Raw genomic sequence first — 14,118 nt, forward strand, 5'->3', positions numbered from 1 at the left:
TGTGATGCTATAGTCCAGTATCTGCACAGCATCTGTGGGGAGACCTAGATAGACATAGATGCTTCAAGAGATGATGTAGAATGACCTAATTTGGTGCTAACGGTAGACGTCAGCCCAAAGGAGACCCTGACTCATTACTGTTTGTTGTAATGTGTTGGTTTTGTTTTTGGTGGTTTTTTTTGGTGTGTGTGTGTTGGTGTGTTGTGGGTTTTTTGTTGTTGTTTGTGTTTTTTTTTTTTTTTTTTTAGTCTTTGTGCCTGGTTCTGTAGGTGCCTTTTAATTTGCTTGAGGAGGTACTTTGATTTACTTTGATTGCTAGGGCCACCTCCAATCCCTTCATTCTCCTTTATGTGTGTGGAGTTCTTCCACCCCGATTTGTTCCTCCCACCCATCCTTTGTATAGAACTGGGTGAGCAGCCTCCAACACAATGTGCCCAAAAAAGGATTGTGCAGTTGTAAGGTGCTTGTCACCATCACACCTCGTTCGCAGCAAGGAGATGACTCAGCTGCCACCCCACATGGCTGGGATGTGTCACCAAGTAAACAGTGACATTTTGAAATGCAGTGATTTGGAAGTGGAGTTGAGCTATGAAAGGATGTTGGGAAATGTCAATGTTTCCAATAAACTGAAGCTTTTAGTTAAATAAATATACACTTTAGAGAAGTATAATGCTGTCACCTGAGCATGTTGTAACCTATTATATTATTTTATTTTCAAGCGAGGGGAAAGCAGGTCCAGTAGTTACAGGTTTTGCATATGATTTGAGTAATCAAAGTTCATCTCTCTTTTTTTGTAGCAAATTTATTGAATTTATCTTACCCCAGCTTTAAAACAAGGTTGAAAATAGTGCTGCTTTCATGAAACCATGGGGAGATTTCAGACACAATCTATATACATTGTTGTCATGGAGCAGATCTGAGTAATGGACTCCGCTGATGCATCAGTGTGAAGCATTTGGAGCTCTTTTGATGGGTAAAGCGATGAAAGTGCAAAATTCTGGAGAACAAAATACATTTGCTATTTGTGGTGGCAAAGTTTGGAATAAAAGTAAGTCTATTGTGTTTAGATGATACATAGACAAGGAGTCTCAAGACTCACATGGAAACTAATGCGGGAAAGCAGCTTTTTTTTTTTTTTTTTTTTGAAAGGACTGGCTACTTGAGCACTTCAGGTACTAGAGGTGGTGAAACAGATGTCGAAACTCAAGCATTTAGTCTGGGTTGTTGTGCAGAGACATTTATAAGTATGGGAGGCTTTCACCCCCATGGATAAACCTCATATTTATTCTTCACAGCAATTGGCAGCTTTCTGAACAGCTTAAGGAGGAAAAACTGGGGTATAAACTGGGGTCAAATCCATCACAGATTTCCTTTGCTACTGCAGGGAAGTCAGTTGGACACAGTGAGTCTTGATTTATCTGTAAACTGGGAAAAATATCCTTATCCTGCCTCACAGTGGTCCTAGGTCCAAATATTAATTAATCAGATTTTTTTTTGGAGAGACCATTTGTATGACATTCTGCTGCCTGGGACAGCAGATAGCCTCAGGTAGCCTAAACCAAAGTTCCCTGATGCTTCAGAGACGTTATGGGACCATTTGTTGGTGTTAGACATGAAGTCCTGGCCAAAGTCCAACTTTACTGTAATTCCAGCCTGTCTACCAGAAATTCTTCTTTGTGTGTTCAGTAGGATATACTCACTTCTGTTATGTGTGTCTATCGTGTGCTGTTAAAACAGCTGACACATTTGACCCTAGAGGAGCTGCATGCTATAATTGGTAAATCTTTTTTTTTTTTTTTTTTTTACAGGAAAGTGGTGCATGCCATTTAAGTGTTAGAAGATTCTTCTTGGGAGAAGGAAACTTATATAAAAGGACAAAAGTGCATTTTGTTTAGAAGGGAAGTAAGTAAATATGTTCTTTCTTTGATAGAGCTGTAATACCATATTCAGTGCTTAATGAGCAGACGACAATGATAAATGTTTGAAGAATATTGTTATTGAACAAATGTTTCAAGCCAGCAGGTGGAAACATGGATTCAGTTAGTGTTTAGAAGTCCAGAAACATGGAAGCAAAGGTGTGGAATTAATCTTCTGTGTTAAGAAGTGCAGAACTATGCAGTCAGAGGCATTGACTGTTTCACTAACTGATTAAACTCACTTCAAAACAAGTTAGGGATCACTATTACCAAAAAGTTGTTCTGTAGTCCAACACTCAGGGTTAGAAATGTGTCTTTATTCCCCTGCTAAAACAACAGTGCATGCTAGTTCTTTCCCTAATGTTAACCACCTAAGATTTGTCAGAGAACAATCATATCCCTTTTCCATTTCGTTTTTCTAAACTTGGTTTACCTTGCGGGATAGATTTTTATCTTCCTGATCATACTGTTAGCCCTATTTCATACCACTTCTGATCTTAGTTGATCTTTGTGAATGTAGTTGACAGGAACTATCTGGATTGTCCTAAGGAAGAGAGATCTTGTAAGATCTAACAGCTTTCTGTCTTACTGGAAAGAAGGCACCTGATGTGCTACAGTAGTGGGTTTTTTTCCCATTCCTGTATTTTGTTTGTGCCATCTGCTGAGCAGCTTATTGGACATGCACTGTCTTTTAATTTGATTAGCTTCTGGTGTAAAGCTACAGTCTTTAACTGCTTACCTTGACTGTCATCCTCCAGTATACTCATGATGATTCCTCCATTCCTGCCATTGGCCGATTTACATTACTTTTGAAGTATAATTTCATAAGTGGAAACACAGAGCAAGATGGGTCCTTATGGAAATATATTAGTAAATTCCCCTCACCTTTGTATCTCCCTGTTGAGTACTACCTGTTGCTGTTTCCCCTGTCAGCAGTTCTTGCAACTCCTGACCTAACCTCTTTTTTTCCATCTTGACTAAAGACTTCCAATTTAGCACCACTGGATTCCAGGTAGATGAGATTTACTTCAGTTCTTTTGCAGAGGAAGCAGTTACCTTATCAAAACACAGCTATTGTAATATTCTAGATACAGCTTTGGGCAAGTCTGCCTTCAGTTTATCTCTGTCCTTGATGACTCTTTCTTTTTTTTTTTTTTCCTTCAGAAAGATTGTGAAATCCTGCATATGGGTGAGGCCAAAAGTAACTGCCTGTAGCTACCTAGATATAGTTTTTCAAATCTTCTTCTAGCAGATAGATAATCAAGAAACCAGTTAAAAGTCCTTGAAGCCAAGTTTGTGGGTTCAAATGTGGATTATCTGATCTCTTTGGTACAAGCAGAACAGGTGGAGTTTTACTTCTTTTCCATGGAACTGGTAATTTCCTCTCTTGTGCGTACTTCCAAACATTGTTTTGTTCCTATTTTCATTATTATAGTCTTTAAGAAAAACTGAGGTAAACTACTTATTCCATTTTGAGGTCCTATCTCAAACACCGTAAAACTTATTCTCACATTTGTTGTGGACCCTTTATTCCTTTCTTGCCTTCCTTTCAAACATGAAAAAACCCTTTCTATGAAGTCCTCAGTTTCCATTTCTTTTGCCAAATCGAATCTGGTTTGATGTTTGACAATTCTTGTTTTGTGTTTCTGTAGTACTTGATCCTGGGGCTCACCATTGCTTCTTGTGTCCTTCTTGCAGTACCTGTTCATCCAGCTCTATCCAGAACTATTCCCTAGGAGCGTTTCACTCCTTTCTGAGATTACATGGTCCAGGTAATCCTTTCACCTTCAGTTTAAAAGGTAGTTATTAAATCCGCTACGGAGTCAAGTTCCTGGTAACCTTGCTTGTTCTCTTTATTTCTCCAGGTAAGATGAAGAAATATGGTGGTTTGGAAGAGAAATATATACTGGCCCAGCAGAAGCTTAGGTGAGCCTGAAATATTTTATACCTAAGTAAAGTAGCCTACTTAAGGAGGAAAGATAAAGCTTCATACTTATGTGAAATCCAGTGACAGGGGATATAATTTCATACAAAATGCCAAATTCAATACAACAAGAGAAACCTTCTGCGTGCTAAAAGAGGTAGAGGTGGAGATAAACGTTCGAGGGGAGTCATGAGCTGTCAAACAGGATGAGCATACAGCAAAATGTACCGAGTTTCCCTGCAGGCGTCCCAGCAGCAGTGCAGCAGAATTGCCTTAGAACTTTTATGTCCGGTAAGCTTCCATTGCCAATCTGCTTGTTTTGGGAAGCTTTTTCTGTTGTGTTTTTCTTTGAAAGTCAATTGTGAGAGTCCTTGTACTTGTGTCTCAGCAATCCATGCATTGGTCTGACAGAGTGGGACCAGTCAAGGAGGAACACTAGTTCATTTCTTTCTGCATGCAAGAATTCTGTCTGGTTGCTCCTGATGCCATGGTGGCAGGCTGTGACCTGGGTCCTCAGCCAACATAAACTGGGAGAGGTTTGCTGAAGGCAAGTGAATTTTACGCTCATGGGTATAACAAAGATGGAGGTATTCACCACTGCCCATGTTCCAGGGCTGGTCCAAACCTGCAAAGAAATATTGGACTAATGCTTATTTTGTTTGGAAAGTCTGTTTGACTTGATAATGTTGGATGACGAAGTCCTATTTGTCAGATTAAGGGGGTTTATATTGGGACATTCAACAGTGAAAGAGTAAAGATACAAAGTAAAGTCATCCCCACAGGGAAAAGCTGTAGCAGACCAGAATTCCCCCTGAATTGAAGAGGCAGGCAGACACACAACATGGTTTCCATTTGCAACCTTAGTGCAGACCATCCAGGTTATTTAAACAAAGGTATATTTGTGAAGAAAGCTGATGTGAAATCATCATGTCATTAGTTATTCCCCACTACTGTCATGTTTAGGCTATTTCCCTTATAACCTGTGTTCATTTCTTGTCTCTGGTCTTAGATTTTAATGCTACCTTATTGCTTGATGTCTGTACAGTGCCTTACACAGTCTACATGCAATGACAACTGTCTCATTACTCAAAGCATGGGAGGACAAAGATTAAATATTTTATTATGTAGATCCATATAAGAATTTCTAGTACCCTAAGACAGGGAGTTGTGACTGTATATAATTTTGTTTTTCTAGTAGGACAGTTTCACTTCAAAATGTGTTGTAGCTACTGAAACACTGTCCTTGAGTTGCAAATGGAAAGCGGTCCTTGGAGTGTCCTGTCTTTTGCCACTGGTGCAGCTCTGGGTGGCAGGCTGTGGTTTGGTGGCAGCTGTGACTGGGACATGTAGCATGGGGAGCATTGGAGCTGGAGGGTGGCTCTGGCTGCAGCAGGCAGGCTGGCACAGAGGCAATTATATCCATTTACCCTTGGCTTGATCCACAACTGGTTTTAAACTGTAGGACAAGAAATTATCAATAAATTTAATATTACAATGGATTCAAGTTATTATTAATTAGATAAAGTAATTATCCATTTTCTAGCTTTGGACTTCTCTGTATATTATAATGCTGATCTTTGACCTCAGGAAAGGGAGGGAAGTGGCCTAGGTCCTGGTCCTAGCATCTCTCCTTTCTTTATAGATCTACCACCTCTCCAGTGTTTGCTGGTGCCTGACAGTAAGCCATGGCGGTGCATTCTTATAGCAGATGACTGATAACATCTGGGAAGGGAAGGCAGCTGAAGGCTTGGAGCTGAAGGTGTAACTTCCTCCTATGATACAGAGTTTCTGAAAATGCTGTTGTAGAAACAGTTGCTATGGTGGCAAACCAGTTGCCCAGCATCTCACCCTGCTTCAGTATGAATCCATCTCTCCTGTGACCACAGGCACTGGAAGCTGCAGATGTAGACCTGACGTGGTGTGAAGCTTCTCACATCCCCTGCCTTTATGGTATATGCTCCTTAGTTTGCCTGATTGCTCTGATTGTGCTTCAGGGGTCACAATCAAAGGGGTCAACCCTTTGATCCACCCACCATAAACCTTCCTGACAGTACTGAAGTTGCCTCAGAAGCCTGTCTCTAAGAGCTTAATATTAATGAGTGGGGTTTTTTGTTTGGATGGTTGAGAATTCGCATCTCTTTCTGGTCTGACAAAAGAGTTTAACTATTGTTTTGCATGGTCTGGTATCAGACACATGGATTAGTGGAAAGCAGGGTAAAATGAAGACTGTGATATGCAGTGCTTATTCCACCCTGACATGCTGGTTGATGGGCCATGCTATTATAATATGAAGCTCTTTAAGCATAGAGGCATGATACTAGGTCCTCATGTAATGAGCACTGTGTCTGATTGCAGATCTGTGGAAAGGGACTTGGGAATCCTGGTAGACAACACACTCGGTATGAATGAACAATGTACTGCTGCTGAAGCAAAGAAAGCCACCGGGATGCTGGGCTGCATTAGCAAAGGTATCACTAGCAGAGACAAAGAAGTCATTATCTCACTCTACTTGGGGATTCATCAGGTCACACCTGGAATACTACATTCATTTTTGGTCCCCACTATGCAAAAAAGATGTGGACAGACTGGAAAGAGTTAGGAGAATGGCCACAAAGATGATCAAAGGAATGAGAAACCTGCCATTATGAGGAAAGCCTGAGAGAACTGGGTTTGTTCAGCCTTGAGAAAAGAAGGCTTAGGGTAGACCTTATCACTATGTTCAAGTATTTAAAGGGTGGCTACAAAGGAGGAGCAGACTCCCTTTTTACAAGGAGACACATGATAAAGACTAGGAGTAATGGGTATGAGTTACTGCTGGGGAGGTTCCAGTTGGACATAAGAGGGAAAATTTTCACAGTGAGAACAATAAGCCATCACAATAAATCTCCCTAGGGAAGCAGTGGATTCCCCAACATTGAACATTTTTATGATTCAGCTGGACAGAGTGCTGGTCCATCTTGTCTAGAGTGTGCTGTTGCCAAGAGAGGTTGAACCAGGTGACCTTGGAGGTCCCTTCCAGCTTGGTATTCTATGATTGTATGATATGCAGCTGCTCCCACTGTGCATGCAATATAAAGCTGCATATGCCATTCAGTTCTGTTAACACACACCTGGTTTGGTGGCTGCAAATCATTAATTTCTCTTCTGTGGGTGTGGCTGTGTTTGTATCACAAGGGAGTTCACCCTCTTCTCTCGTAACTGGGTTCCCCGTTTCCCAAATGCAATGCTGACATCAGGTACATGTATCTAGTTGCATAGACAATGACTCCTTCTCTAAGCTGAGCTATTCCTGTCTCAAAAGAATGGAGAATGTTGTGACTTACCCTGGAATGCTGCAGTATGGCTGGCAGCAATAAAAAAGCTACAGCAGTGAATGAAGGAAAGTCTTTTCTAGGCAAATGGGAGTTCAGGATACACTCACAATTGAGCATTTGTTTGCTGTTGTTCTTTTAAAATAACTAGAAATTCAGGGAGTGTATTGGGGGAAGCTACTTCGATATGTTGGGTGCTCATCCATCCGGGAGGATGTGGTCTGAGCAGGGTGGACAGTTTCCTTCTCTGTGCAGAACAGAGCAAGGATTGTCTGAGTGTGCGAAAGGCAAAGCACTGATCTTTCAGACCACAGCCCTGTTACTCTGGGCTTTTATGTTTGGAATCACGAGTTTCTTTAGCTCTGCAATGTGCACTGTACTGTAAGGCAAAATGGATGAAAAACACAATTGAGGGAATAAACCAAGGCTTTATTGGGTTTGCACTGATGTTGCCCCTTGATATCTTTGAGGGTTTTTTTTTTCTGAGGTTTGCCATTTCTGTGAAAGCAGGTAGGGAGGTCTGGGACTTTGCTTTCAGAAACTGGGAGAGACTGGGCTTTGAAGGAATATATGCCATCACCCTTAATGTATGTAATAATACAAAGCTGAATGTTTTAGCTTTTGGTATAATGTATTGTTTGATTCTCACCTCTTTGACACTCTATTCTTCCACTTAAAAGCAATGTACAACTTACTTTGGAGCTTTGGTGGGGAAGGGAATGCATTTTCTTACGATGTAGCTGATGCTGGCCTTCATTTAGGGGCCAAATAGAGAGCAGATAGATCTTCATGGCTTGATCTTATTTGGCAAACTCCATACTCTGGTGATGCCAATGAAAGGAGATGTGGAACCAGACAGTACCCCCAAATTATCTTCTGTCTGTGCCCATATTCATCAGTCTAGTCAGCATTCTTTCTCCCTCACATTGCATTGAAGTGCTGCTGTGGTGGGGTCCCCATATCTCTGCACAAGCTCTCACTTCTGCAGGATCTCTCCTTGGTTGGTGTTGGCCAGCGTGTGCTTCTGGCTGGTAGCACTGCCTCGGGCCTTTCCTGTACCTGGTTCAAATGAAAACAAGAAAGGACAGTGGAGTTATTCCAGCATCTTCCTTTTGTCTTGGGGCCATCCTGTCTCTTCAGGGATTTTCAAAGTTGTACTGTCTTTTCTCATAGAAGCCTGTGTGCATGTTTTTACTGTTTGCAGGAGTTTGGATTTGCTAAACTAGTTCCTTTGCTAGTGGGCACATGTTTTTGTGTTTGAAACACAAGCTGCAGGATAAATATTCTATTTGTTTCACCAACTTTGTTAATGACATTGCATGAAGATGAGCTGCACAGCTGGTGCTAGATGAGGGGTAAATGTGATGAATGGAATTTTCCCCCACTCACATTTGGGCAAACATTCAGCAGGTTTGTTTCATTTGCATGCAAGTAGGAGAGTGTGAACACAACTTGCGTTCTGCTTTCTCTTGATTATTCGCCCTTATTTTTCCTTGTTTGCATTTCTTGTAATTGCATATGTTCGTCTTACCTCCACACACATTAGATGTGCCTTGATAGATTCAGTTCCTGGTGTAAATTTTGAGTAACTGCCTTGATTTTAGTGGAGCTGTTTTTTGGGGACAACTTTCTTGCAGCTTATGGAGTTAGTGATGTAAGCCAGCAATGAATCAGGGAACAGTGTTGTAGTAGCTCTTGACCTCACAGGAACAGATGCTGGCCCCATTGCCTTTCCTGTGCTATTGGCTTAAAGTTGCTCTCTCTTGCCCCCCAATACTGTAGGGATCAGAATCTGACTCTCTTCTGCCTCTTCTCTAGGGCTGTTCTAATGCCACAGGAAGTTAAGAGGAGGAAAGACACAGGAAAAACACCATAGTTCTCTCCAGTGTAGAACTTGGAGACTTTTTCCAATGTGACTTTAATCTGGCCACAGCCAGTCACGTTGGAGGTCAGCCAACATCATGCACATTACACAGACATGAGTTCAGAATTGACAGATCTTCCTGGGAGCTTCCAGCAACAGAAAACACAGAGTAACTAGAGGCTTCTGAATGAATGGTTTATTGTGGGGCTGGTTGATGCTATTATTGTGGTATGGGACAGTGATATTTGGTATTGTCCTGGTCACTAATTCACATGCGAAGCCTCAAGCATGTATCTGTGTGGATTAAATGAATGCTGAAGGTGTTTTCTGTACCGTGCCACTTGAAATTCTCTCTCATGATGCAAGGCATTCAAAGCATATAATTTTCTGTTTCCCGTTTGCCAGTGAATGCGTGCCGTTTACTTTGCAATTGGAACACAGCATGCTGTGTGTGTCTTTGCTAGATCATGAAAAGCGATTCATTTTCTAAATTGCACAAGTATTTGTCACCTTTGTTTTAGAATGGGAACCATAAGTTTTATGAGGCATGTGAATATTAGTTTTCTCACACAGGGCAATCAGTTGTATTCTGATCTGACATGGGCTTTATGACCCTGCTCAGGTTGCATTCTGTACTAAATTTTGCCTGTTGATTCTATATTTAGATTTTAGCTTTGAATTTTTTTAAGGGCACAAAAATAAGGAAAAAGTAGGCATAACAAAGGGGTTGTACTTCTACATGTTATTCATAAACCAGGAGACTCAATGAACTATGCCAATTTGGCATGTTGAAGGTGCTTGACAGTCCATTTCTTATTAAATATGATACATTTAAAAACTTCGATTTTACACAACTGTGGATCCGTTTGATTAATGTGTTTTCTAGGGAGTTTTTAAACACTTGAATTGGCTGAGAAAAGATCACTAAGGCTTAATGGGGCATGACAGCGGCCTCATGTGGAATGTCATCTGATGGGGGAGACAGAAAGGGTTATGTTCCTAGTGTTATGGGGGATAAAATTCAAATGAATTAGTAGAACAGATTTCCTTCACACTTCTGGAAACACTTTTTTTTTTTAGTGTCAGCAAACATTATGAAAGTCTTGTCATCTCTCCTTCTGAAGAAACAAGTTCCTTTCTGAAAGTGAAAAGGAAGCTCCTCTTGTTTTTTCCTGTTCTGATCCGATTTTTTTCCTTTGAATATTGGGGCAGAGGGGTGGTAATTGTTGTTTGGTGCAGGGGCTGAGGGAGGGAAATGAGGGCAGTTTGCAAGCCACGTGACTTAACAGGAGTTAATCAGACTTCATGCACCATGCTAGTGTTAGTCAAAAAAGGTACCGCTTCTCTTTCTGAGAGAATAAACACCTTTGTGCTCTTCAGTTGTCTTTTTATTTTGGTGGGGGGAAGAAAAAGGGTTCAAAGAAACACTGTAGGATTCTCATCTCCCTTTGATTTGTAACATACATGGTATCTGTAGTGCAAAGAGGACTGCAAAATGTAGTGCAGAGAAAAATGCTGTTACAGAGTTGAAGTGGGGTTATCTGAAGCACTTAATTTTGCTCCTGGTGCTGTTGTTGGAAATTTTTACTGTTTCTCAAATAAATTGAATTTAAGATGTTGCCAAGAGCTATTGAAACCCCCATCATGGGCTAAGATCCCTTTTCTGAGGTTGAGTCAAAATGAGCTTTGTCATTTATCGCAAAAGGATGGAAAACAATCAGGAAATAGGAAATAAGAGGAAACCTGGAAATGCTCAGAGTAGTTGACGGATAGTGAGGCTGGAAGAGTGCTTGCAGAGTGAAGAAGCTCTCTTCCCAGTCCACTGGAGTGGGTGGTGCTAAACTGAGGGGTGGGCTGGTTTACAGGGCCAAGGTATATGTTGGGTGAAATAAGTACAAGGACTACAGACAGGTTGACCCTGAGCTTAGTTCACTTCTTTTCTCATGGACTGAGTAGATGGGCAGTGGGATCTTATTCTCTAGTGGATTTGTTGGTCTGTTTAAAGCATAACTCTGTGCTTACTCCTCTGGGATTTACTAATCTTATCTCAATATTGTTATTTATGAGTAAGGAACAAACTTGACTGGAGATATGGATACAATATGCACTCTAACATGACAGCCTTTAGAGCAGGGTTATATTATATGGAAGCTAGATTTACATTACATTTATATAAAATATTTTCAGCATCTTGCTCTGCCCGCGCCAGTACATTTTCTAAGATTCAGAGACAATTTCCATCCTATTCCTACCTCCTATTGTCACCATTAGCCAGATTTTTCACAAGACATGTCACTCAGAAGGTCTCATTTTCAAATAGACCAGTTTCCTGTGCATTGTTTGGGGTGTCATAGTATGACTGTAATTTATGTACACATTAAGGAGGGTTTACACTGGATTTAAGAAGCTTTAGCATATGGGACAACCAGACAAACTGATGATTTGGCTTCAGTTTTTCCAAATACACAATATGCAGAGGATTTTCTGAAACAGGTGCCCAAGGAGTAGTGAAAGCCATTCAGGCAATGCACCTCTTGATGCTCAAAGTGTGGGTCAGGAATTCCTCCACACTTCAACTGGGTTGGAAACAAGTTGTTGTACATGATATTTTCTCCATGATACAAGCCAGGCCATTCATCTCCTCACTTATCAATTAAAGGGTTGCTTCAGAACCCACAGGTCTCATTAGAACTGGAAATCCAATGCCTTGGTCTATCATAAGCGGTTTAAGATTAATGTGGAGGAGGCTAGCTTTCTTTTAGTACTTCACAATTTGATTTAGCCTAGATATTATTTCCCAATGGAAAAGGAGTTGTTTACTTTGGAAATATCATAAGTGATGAAATATTGAGAATCGATCAATCATTGCCTTGACACTTGCACACAGACATCACTGAGATGCAGGGATAATTGCAAAATGTGATGTTCAGGTAGAGTTGCTTAGAGAAGTGGTTTGATTAAACCTTGGCAACTAATGAAGGGTGGTGAATCCATACCTAGTAGTTAATATGAGTATGTTATGAAGGAGACACCCAAACTTTCATCTTTGAAAAGTATCATATCATTCAGAGATATTAGAGTGTATAAAATGATACCACCTTTGTTAACATAAACCCTGTACCTGCCTGACTCAATTCTGTGTATTGCCAATGTTAATTAAAAGCCCATCATTTGACTACTGGAGGGTTTCTTTGAAACAGTGCAACTTAGAACAGCCTTTGGTTCCAAGTTTCTTTCATTCTCATTTACTTATATTGACAACCAGTATAAATCTATGAGGGCAAAGAATAAATTTGTTCTCCCTTTAATGGGACCACTCATGCAAGGGCCTTGGGATTAGATCTTAAATTGGCACCTTTTAAATTTCTGATACAGTTACAAACTCAGTGAACCATGTAGAGCTCTCACCTTTCTTACAGCTAGCACTAGCTGGAAATTACTTTCTACTTTGTCAAAATATGTTTTCTAACAAACATTTAGTCTCCCTGCTAAAAACTATGCAAAACACTGAACAACAAATCTAGTTTAGCTGAAACCATTCAGCATTATTTTGTTTTCTAGAGAAACAAAACACAAACAAATAAACAACTAGGAGAAAGTAGATGACATCTGGGGCTAAAAATCTATTGTTGTGTTTAAAGTGAAATCTTGGGGAGGAGAAAGAAGAGGAAAGGAGCACCAGATAAACAGTTTTACAGTTCTGATAACCAGTACGTTTACAGATATACCTCCTCTTTACATCTCTTCCAATGCAAAATGGCAAGACAGACTAACCAGTGAAAAAACTGCCTCTCCACTTCACCATCCCCAGTTTTCCTTGCATCACCTCTTGCTTATAAGAAGGAAAACAAAGTCAGATAGCAGATATGTCCCTGCTGCTGTCGCTGTGAGATAACGGCGCTTACAACGCAACTGTTGCGGTGACAATCCAAACTGGGGGGTGGGAGCGGGGACCAAGTGCACTGAGTATTCTACAAGGCAATGGACTGCTTCAGTCTCTGTTGGGTTTGTCAGGGATTTGCACACCTAGGATTCAAGGTGGCTTGCATGTCTGAATGTGTTGTCTCTGGAAGAGAGCCTCAGAGTTTCTCTCTGTGGACAAAGGTGGGTAAGGGGCTGGGAGTGGGTTCCTGTGGCAGGCAAGCGTGTGGTGGAGAAAGTTTATACTGCCATAGCCATGTGCACAATGTCAGTAAGTGGTTGTGAAATGGCTTGGTTTTCATACTGTACCATGAGTGTTTGACTCTTCAGTGTCTCAAGGCTTAGGTTGGAGCTTGTATCTCATTGTGGTCTTGAAATAAATACACTTTTGTATGCATTCATGAAAAAATGTTTCAAAGCCTGTGAGGTGGATTCTGTGAGTGCTGCTGTAGACAGGATGAGCCAGGGAGGCTTTGCTGGAGGAAGGATGAATGTCTCCTACTGCCTGGTAGAGACTTCTCTGCAAGATTCTGAGCAAAGCATCATTGATGTCAGGATATGGAGTAGAGAAAGCTGTATAACCACTCGCCCATGGTTGTTGACCAGTAATCCACCATCCTAAGGATTTCTGCGGGACTGATTTTCTCTTCAACCACATTTTGTGCATTGTGGGCTGAACGTTAGAAAAGTACCTACTTGTGCCCATCTGCTGCTGCTGTAATCTGTGACAAAGCTGTAAGGTGAAATCACATGCTGTTACTTTTCACCAACCTTCTAGCTGACTTTGACATAACAAGGGATACTGACTTATATTGGTACCCACAGTGACAATGTGATATAAAGACCACGATTCAGACCTCTGAGATACTTAGTTACTTTGATTGTTGTTGATTTAAATAGTGAATTCAGATATTTAAAAAAAAAACCAAAAAACAAACAAACACCCCCCAAAAAAACCCCAAACAAACAAACAAAAAAAACCCACCACCAACAAAAAACCCCTCAGTAACTTTCAGTATGAGACACTCTTGTTAATGAGAATATTGTTAATGATCCAGGCTTCAATATTGCGTCTGTTGGGAGATATTGGCAAGGAATTGCTGATAATACTTTTCTCTGAGTACACCGTTGTAATTAGTTGCTATGCAAAACAGTATTAATGCTACTCCTGCAGGCACCTAT

The 14,118-nt window shown here is 40.8% G+C and overlaps 1 long non-coding RNA gene across 1 annotated transcript; it reads left to right on the forward strand.

Moving 5' to 3' along the window:
• The first annotated feature begins 1,807 nt into the window (after nt 1-1,807).
• On the forward strand, nt 1,808-3,845 carry LOC139828521 (uncharacterized). Its single transcript, XR_011740213.1, has 3 exons — nt 1,808-1,902; nt 3,615-3,688; nt 3,782-3,845. It is a non-coding gene; the product is annotated as an uncharacterized lncRNA (long non-coding RNA).
• Nucleotides 3,846-14,118: the final 10,273 nt, after the last annotated feature.

This window comes from Patagioenas fasciata, chromosome 8, assembly GCF_037038585.1.
Source record: "Patagioenas fasciata isolate bPatFas1 chromosome 8, bPatFas1.hap1, whole genome shotgun sequence".
Lineage (NCBI taxonomy): Eukaryota > Metazoa > Chordata > Aves > Columbiformes > Columbidae > Patagioenas > Patagioenas fasciata.